We start from the raw sequence: 9,319 nt of genomic DNA on the forward strand, positions 1-9,319 counted from the left end.
AGCGATTGCCGTGGCCGAGATCAAACCAGCGACCTTCGGGAAGATTGATCATTTAAATGCACACTGAAAATAATTTCTATTGCGTAAAGGCCATATAATGCTTTAATAAAGATACGTACAAGCTGCTCTGACAAACTTGTTTTATAGAAGACTTGTATGAAGCCTTCAATGATTGTTTTTAGCAATAAGCAAGGGGCTTCTGCGCTAATTCTGTTCATCTGAATGTGTCTCTAGTGTTTTTGTTCTTTTACTGTTTTGTTGTCCTTAGTTTGCTAGCATCTGTAATGCTCATTTATAGAGATTTTGTAAGATTTGTTTTTCTTCTAAGGCACATTATCTTGAGATTTTTTATGCACAAGAATATAAAGGTTCACATTTATTCAGTTCTCACTGGGGTTATTTCACTGCGTGTACAGGTACCCGTCCAGGCAGCTCTATCGGGTAGCTGCTGAGAGATTGGTCACCGCTCATCCACACCTTGCAGATAGGGTCGGTTGCAGCCTGGTAAGAGCATCGGACATCGCACATTTTTTTTTCAATCTTTGCAATGCCACAAAACCTTACCACACTGTGTAGCTGCAGTTACTAGTTGCCATTTTACATTGTGGCTGTAAATTTTTCTGGTCATGTAAGAGCTGAGCATGATGTTGATCTCTGGTTCTTCTAATGAAGCATGTCTATCCCTAGCTGCTATTTTGGTGCAGATCAGTTATAAGGGGCAATCAAAGTTTGCATTAAAGGGACTGTCTACGGTCCTTCATCACTTTTCTGTTTTGTACCGCAATAGAAAGTGTACCATCTGAAGTGTCCGACCTTGCAGCGGTTTCTCTGGAAAGTGAGTAGAAATTTTTAAAACAGAATTTTTCGATCTGCGTTCGGTCTTCTTTCATTGGCGTGAAACATGCCCACAACACTGGTTGGTGGACGCGATGACGATTGTAGTGCCGGTAAAAATTAAAACCGAAAGCACATGTGATTTCTGTAGGATTACTTTATTTTCGCTGAACACTATTGTAATTAATGGTAACAGGCGTTTTCAGTGCGCTAGCGGTAAATGAAGCCTTATTATACGATTACAGAACACTTGTTTTGCTGTAATCGCAGTCTATGCGTTTATTTTAGCACAGCTGCTGCAATCCAAGCCAAGTCGATCAATAAATGCGCGCCTTCACAGCGCACCACATGTGAGACATCCTAACAACAATACAGCAGCACAGTACGATCAGCGCAGAGAGCCGCATGGCCTACCGCATGAGTTGAAGCAGACGAAATCGAAGATGGCGCCGCAAGCAGCGCCACCAGGCGCCTTTTTGGATGCGTGGGAAAAAAAAAGCAAAAAATTACTCTCTGACGCAACCGAAGGGTGCCTCAAGTGCGTAAAATACAATTTCAAGTTATACATGTTTGTTTTTAAGCAAAATGAGTCTACCTGCGTGGATTTCTTGTCATACCAGTAGATTGAACCACATCGCCGTTGGGTGACGCTAGCGGTCATTTTTTCACGATTTTCAACATCAAATTAAAAATATAATTCCTCTTTTATGGGGCAAAAGCATCCTCGTGGCTGCCGATGCGACGAATGATATTCTCATTTTCACCACAATCAGAAAATTTTTTCCGAGCGGTAGACAGTCCCTTTAAGAATGAAAAAAAAAAGGCGTGCCTGCTGGGGCAGTTTTGTGGTGAATGTGTACCATTGTTATGAACGAGAATGCAGAACTTGTGTCTCGTCTGTGGTGGGTACATTTCATTAAGGGTTAAAATGCAAAAGCCATGTGCTCAGATTCAACCTTGATAAAGACCAGCAGATAATGAAGCCAAAGAAGGTATAGGGGGTGTTAACTGTACTGCTTTAAGTGCATTGTGGTAACGCAATATAGTAGATGCGAAGAAAGTAAAGTGGACAAAAGGCAACTTGCCGCTGGCAGGGACCGAACCTGTAGCCTTCGTGTAATGCGCCCCGATGCTCTACCAATGTAGACAGACGTTAAAAAACACCAGGGGGTCCAAATTAATCTGGACTCCCCACCATTTGGGTGTGCCACATAATAATATTGCGGTTTGGACGCATCAAACTGCAACATTTAGTTTAATTTTCATAAATTTTAGGTGGGAATATGCCCTGCATTATGCCAGCCTGCTTTGCTATTTTTGCAACATCTGTCTGCCAGTCTACAAGCAATGAGGCATCCACTCGTGCATAAAGTTTTGCTACGTCATTAAGTGACAGTTGACCACCTAATTCTTTGTCTCAGCTTTTCAAGTACAATGATATAGCCTTCACCATTTCAGGAGTGTCATAAGCTGGAGCGCCACCACACATTTACCAGTTTGCCACAGACATTCTTGAAACAAGGACCCTTCAAATTGCAGATCAAATTGCTGTTTATGATTTAACCTGTTTTTTTTATAGGTGCTGCCATTTTTTTGTTTTGATGCTTTAGGTGGGATCTACGGTAACATGTAGAGCAAAATTTGTATTTATGTTGATACAGAAGTGACGTGCGCTCTCATTTTGGTGAAAATTGCGTGTGGACATTCCAAATTTATGATACGTTTGCGATGAAAATTTCAGAATGCTCGTCATAGCGGTACAGTCATACTCAGTGCAGGAAAATGAAGGACGATAGATGGGCTAGCTAGTTGATATGTGATGAACCCAATGTAGCTCTTAAAGCAATGCTTAACAAAAATAGGTAAAAAATGACAAAATACCACTTGAAAGGCGCTAGTGTTCAGATAAACAGTTTATTTCACATATTTTAAACAGTTGGGTGTAGTTTTGGTGGATTAACAGTGCGTGACAGCTGCACGTCAGAGTGAGAGGGGCACATCGACGGCTGCGAGATTAAATGCCTCCCTGGCGAATGCAGGGTGCATGTTTTCCTGTTCTGCTACCTCCCTTTTTCCGCCTCTCATCTGCATCGCACTCAACGGCTTTCACAAAGGCACTGAGGTGTGCCACACCCGTTCGGGCCTTTACCCCAACCAAGAGCATTGTTCGCTGTCGGTGCCGATCATACGGGCTCTAGGAACCATAGTGAAAGCAGAGCCAGGTGAGAGATGCAGGCAACGGCTGGCAAAGTTGGCACTCCCATTGCCAGGGGCGTTAAGCATCACCTCCTCTAGTTCACAGCATGGCCGCTGCACAGAGCAGTTTGTGAAAAACTCATTCAATTCATTCTTTTCCATTAGTTTCTGCCTGAAATGAAGGTTGTGGCTACAGAATGCGGCACCCAATCTTTCAGTATGGCTGAGAATCTAGGGGGCAAAAATTTTGTTCAGTGTTTCTTTCAGCAACATAAAACCGTGCATACTGGGCCCTACATGGTGTCTGGTTCATTAGTTCTGTTCAAGTTTGGTGCTATAATGGTGCCGTCAGCTATATCATTTGTGTAGTTAGTTCCGTGTGTACACCTGCAACACTGATGAATTTTTCAATGATTGTTATTAATGTATGTGTTTAAAACTTTACAGGAATCATGGGTGATGGCCCTGAGGAACAAGTTCCAACAACACAGGAAAAAAGCTACAAAACTGCTCGGAGGAAATGCTAATTCGAAAGAAATGCTGTCTGCCAAAGCAAATGCAGGCACCATCTGAAGAAGTGGCAAACAACAAATTGTGCCGTCTTTTTGTGAGTTGCTTTGAAAAATATTTCTTACATCTTCTGATGGTATCTTGGTGTAGCAGCTGCCGTACCACTGGTGCTGCGCTATTATTTAGTGCTGTGTGGCAGCAGATTTCTTAAATAACTAAAGTGACAAATGCAGGAAAAATAAATTAGTTACATTGTGCAATAAAGGCTCATCAATTTGGATATCATCAGACCGAAAAAAAATGACCGAATTAACAGAGTGCCATGTTATTGAAAGTATCAAGAAAACAATAAACAAATGCCTGTTACGTTAATACACTTTCATTTTCTGATAAATAAGTACATCCTGTATTTCTTTGCATAAGAGCAGTGTAAAAGCCGCATTAGTCATCCTGTGACTGCATTCACATTGGCACAAGACTCCAGTGTTTAATTAGGCTGAAGTGTGCTCTACACCCCTCCCTTATAACGTACCGCCGCCACCACCAACACCACCACGTATGTGACGGTACTTTTTTCTCTGATAAAATGTTTGGCAACTGATTGTTTGTTCATCGCGACATAGCAATCAAGTTTTATGCCAGCATGAGGACTGCGGCTGAAAGCTCTTGGCATTCAACAGCTTCTGCGTTGTTTGAGTTTTGTGGCTTTGCGCGCGCAATAAAGTCCAAAGCTGCTGAGTGCCGAATTTGCATGCGGAGAATACACTAAAGAATGTTACGTATCATATTCGCAGCGTCACATCGTAGCGTGTGATGTTGTGAATATCACACGTAGCATTCGTAAGGGTATTGCTCCGGGGTCGAGCAATGCGAAATGTGAGTCGCACCGTGGCGTGCGCTTCGTTTCAATAAAACCGAGGTCCTTGCTCTAACATGAGTGCTGACTTTACCTCAGGCCCATTAAACGTCAATGTAGTCAGCCTGCCCAGTAAGAGCACGATTTGCACACAACTACTTCATTTACGAAAACGTGGCAGTCCACCTCGTAATGCTTCACACAAAGCCAAAAAAATGCAGCATAGACAGCTGCTTGCTGTCTGCTTCGCATGAAACAGATTCCCGTGATGCGTGGGACCTGCTGAATTTTTGGATGAGTGATTGTCTGCATTCTTGTAGTTGCACTGCACCATTTCATTTTATTTTTCTTGCATTTCAGGACTGCAGCCATCTTACTACATATGGAGAAACCGTTGAGTCCTTGCAAATTCATAACGAAAGGCTCCAGAATAATGCAGCCTGCCACGATGAAGCAACAGGAAGGCCAAGGTTGCGGGCAACAGCACTGGACAGGCATAAAGAGCTTCGCAGCCTCACCCTGTCGGATGCTCTTTTACTGTTTCCATTTCTTGGAACTGAGGCATTGGTAAGTTCGAGCAAGACCCTTTGCTTTCTTTTTTGTTTGTCTGTTTTAGTGGCTCCTGTGTATCTCAGGCAGTAATTGCAGTGTCATTTTTATCACAGGATAACATTGTTTTGGCTGCAGTGATGAAATCTGATATGAAAACTGAATGGTACTTCGGGATGAGTACTGGGTCAAACCTTCTCAACAGTGATAAAGGATGTAGACCAGAGCACAACAATCGACTGATACTGCAACGCATTAGTAAAAAACAGAATCATGGTTTAGGAAATAGAGTACCTAGCGTTCATCCAATCACCAAGACATGTGCTTCAGTCAGTGCAGCAATGTGGATAAGTCCAAATATTCATACAACTTCATTTGTCTTGTAAATGTGGGATATCTTCAACTCCTTAAAATACTGGCTGATATATTTATTGGCTGTTCATGCAAGGCGAAAACAATGATGCCAAAGAAGGGATTAGGAAACTGTCATTTGAAATAAGCTAAAGTGCAGTCAAACTGGATGAAAAGGCAGCTTTCTGCAAGTAGCAGCCAAATGCACATTGTTCAAATTCGTGTTGTGCTTTACTGAAATATCCACCGTCGTTCAGGTTCTCCAGTTTACTTTATTGCTATCCTCCTGTCAATAATACCAAGGATGAATCCTCATTTGGCATTAATACTGCCAACTTTGAGGATTGAATATATAATAAGCAAGGAGGAGACCAGGAGCTTGAACGTTTATTTGCAACTGTAAAAATGCAGTCAGTGAATCCAAGCGAATCATGGTTACACGATTATGTATGATTGATAGTTAAATACAATAATTAATAGTGAAATGAAAGTATATAAAAAATGCTGATGCATGCGCGACCTGAGCCCAGTTCCTATTATTCACCTGCTTGGCGTGTACTACATGTTTGTGTGGTGGATGCAGCTTCCACTTGCAGCATGTTTTCTTTCTGTGCGCTATTTTAAAGTGCAACGCATTTCTTCGCGAACCTACAGGCACTTTGACTGTTTCATCTGCCTATCTATCTACCCACCCCCCTATGTCGTGGTACTCTTGTGATCATGTCTCCTTGGTAGACACTAAAATTGGCATTGGAAGACATGAGTGTATGAAAAGTACGATTCATCGGTAATGACAAGAATAATGTGAGCTCATGGTTCTATGTAACATTGTCACTCATGTTACAACGTAGATGTCACTTTCATTGCAATGAAGTCCACACTGCGTTGTGATGACTGGCATATTTGTGCAATGCTTGACCGTACCTTGCCGAGTCGCAGGAGTACATATGTAATGGTTACGACGCTGTTTAAAAGTGGATCGCAGGCACTGCAACCATAATTAGCATTGCCCTGACGTGATGCTTCTGCAGCGTCTTTTTCCAAAAGAGCTTGGAGCACTGGTGTCTCTGGTAGAATACTTAAATGCTGTGCAGAATGCCTGGGTTTGATTCTGGCTCAAGCCTTGAATGCCGGCACATGGTTTTCTCTTTAGCACTATCATGTTAACATTTCCAAAGCCTATTCTCACTGTCGCTAGTAAAGACAGTGTATCACCTGTGATACCACAGGCTGTGGTATGCAGGCATGTGCCACATGTTGCTGGTGGGAAGAGTTTAATGAGGTACAGTAAAAGCTCGTTAATTCAAACTTGGTTAATTCGAACTTACTGCTAATTTGAACTGACGCCCTGGTCCCGGCACAGCCCTATGTATTTCTATCGGGAAAAACTCCCGATAATTCGAACGCATTGGTATCTACAACGGTGAATTCAAACTGGGAGCCCTCTGGCTTTCGTTCCTCCTCACAGAAATCGGCCCAGAATGATCACCCAAATTACTCATTACTTTCATCTGTAAAACAAGTGTAGTGATTGATTTGCATGTATGATTTTATGGTTGCAAATGTCGTCTGTCTGCTGCTACTGCTGTATGGGTGGCATGGCCCAGTCAGGCAGTGTTTGCCTTTAGCCGTGTCCCCTTGGACAATTTCAATATTGTTCTATAAGTAAACTAAGAAAGAAAGACCTTAAATTTTGATTGTGTTAACTGTGCCATGTAAAGAATGTGTTTTGGAGCACAAATAGCTTCGTATATTTTGGCATTAAGGCTCACTGCTCACGTGAATGCAAGTCCCTGCTTGTTTCTGGCATATCACTGACTGATCAATAAATTCTGTTGGTTGTTTGAGCATGAACTTAACTTACGAAATTACCTGCCACAAATGTGTAATATCGCCTAATTTGCGGGAAGGAGTCCAGAGGTGGCTTCTCTGGGTTCTCTCCACACGGTGTGGCACGATATCTGTTCAATCTAGTGCCCGCACGCTAATTCGAACTCCGCTTAGTTGGAACAGTTTTATAGTCCCCTTTGAGTTTGAATTAACGTGCTTTTACTGTAGTTGACCAGTCATCACATTATTCGGGACATCAGCTGTGACATCAGAACATTTAATTGGCCAAGTTAGTGCACTTCCATCTTGAACGAATAAACAGTGCGAAAGAACAAGGACGAATGAAAGAAACGACAGACAACGGTGCTAACTCACAACTAAAAGCGTTATTCTGCAATGAACGGAATAAATTAGCAACTGGAGAAGGATTATAAACAATCATCATGAATGCACAAGGTAACAAAAGTAACAAAAGATTTCCAAGTGGCTGATTATGCATGAACATGAGGCAAACTATTCCTGAGATATGACACATCTGCCTGTGATAAGGCTACCGAAGGTTGGCTGATGCACTTGTGACCTTCCAGTGACATGTAAAAGGCTTCCATGATTTCTCGCATGTGCTGATCCCTGTGGCGATGCAAAATTTCTGTCCTATCTAAACATGGATTACAAGCACTTTTGCGACAATGAAGAGCCAAATGAGAACCTGTGCCATTTTTAGCTTCTTTTGTTTGTCCTTGTTCTTTGGTGCTGTTCATTCACTCAAGACATCAGCTGAGCTGTGAATTGTGTCTGTCATATACTCACGGTTTCATATGCTAATTTCGGTATGCGCCACGGTAAGGAGATGACCACGAGAGCGCCCTGGCATACGCGGCTTAATAGATAGATAAGCAGAAAGAAGCAGTTAAAGTGCATTTGGTTTGCTGAGAAATGCTTTGCATTTAATAGATATTTGCCTGCTTCCTTGGCCCTCACTGGCACAGGATGACATTCCCAGAGTTAATTGAACATATATCCCAAGGAAACTAAAGGATGGCTGCTGCAGTAGATTGTGCGTGTATCTCACCTGTAGCAAGTCCTTTTTTGTGCACATTCATTTTCCTTTCTCTCGCTGCACTGTTTTTGTTCTTATGGTTGTAACAAATAGACCTCAACCCTTGTTCTGTCTGGCATATCAGCTTCAATAAGTGTCATTAGCTGTGCAATTACTTGGAAATACTTTGGGAACGATCTTTCTTATCTTTTTTTGCCAGCTACTTTCAGAGTTTGAACTCTTTTTCCAAAGAAGTGTGGTCCATGAAATGAAGAGTGGCTTCATGATGCTCAGTTACGTTATTCTCAACTTTGGGGAAGCAGATGAAGTGGCAGAAAACTAGAAAGGATCACCCCTCATGCCTCGCTGACCTTATCAGAACAGGCTCTTCTTCTGCATAGTTCTAAGGAATATTTTTTTTGTTTGGTTCAGCATTATCGACACTAAAAGTTACATTACGCTTAACAGCATTCTTTTTTTTTCTTCAATCATAGGAACAAGCCCTGCTCACACCTTGCCTTGTGAAGAAAGGACTTACTCTACACATTGACAGGGAGCCCGTTTTGAGTGTGCCATCACTTCTTGCAGGAATAGCGTGCCTGTTTGCATCGTTTTGGGTATTCCATGTGGAATACCCAAAAAAAGGCACACAAAATGCTCACATTCTTTGAGCACGCGTTCCTACACCTTTCACGCATGAAGCCGAGTGTCAAAGCTCTGGAACTTATAAATTTTTTTTAATGAGTAACATTAATTTAGTTTCACAATTGTAGTTTTGTAGTTTTCTTCAAGTACGTTGTGCAAGCTGGCATTTTGGACTTCTGTGCCTTGAGAAGAGGTGAAAAAAAAAGTATGACAGACAAATGTTAATATTGCATTTTTCTTGTGCAAGGTTTTTTTTTTTCTTAAACCTTGGCCATGTGTCGCATGTGGAATACGGTGTGCACTTGTACAACCAATGTGTACATTTTTTTATTGCAAACAAGTTCTGTGGTATCCCGCAAGGTGGAGGAAAGATTAAGAAAGGGAAAATAGACAAATGCAGCTTTCTTAGGGAAAAAAAAGCTTCTTCGTTGCCGAAAAATTCGTCCTAGTTCGGGGTCCCGGACCAGGACGAATTTTTCGGCAACGAGGAAGCTTTTCTTTCGGCTAAA

The 9,319-nt window shown here is 42.0% G+C and overlaps 1 long non-coding RNA gene across 1 annotated transcript; it reads left to right on the forward strand.

Moving 5' to 3' along the window:
• The first annotated feature begins 415 nt into the window (after positions 1-415).
• Positions 416-8,711, forward strand: LOC119385265 (uncharacterized). The gene is made up of 4 exons (XR_005182150.2): positions 416-504; positions 3,478-3,637; positions 4,757-4,963; positions 8,660-8,711. It is a non-coding gene; the product is annotated as an uncharacterized LOC119385265 (long non-coding RNA).
• The last annotated feature ends 608 nt before the right edge of the window (positions 8,712-9,319 follow it).

The sequence above is a fragment of the Rhipicephalus sanguineus genome, chromosome 3 (genome assembly GCF_013339695.2).
Source record: "Rhipicephalus sanguineus isolate Rsan-2018 chromosome 3, BIME_Rsan_1.4, whole genome shotgun sequence".
Classification (NCBI taxonomy): Eukaryota; Metazoa; Arthropoda; class Arachnida; order Ixodida; family Ixodidae; genus Rhipicephalus; species Rhipicephalus sanguineus.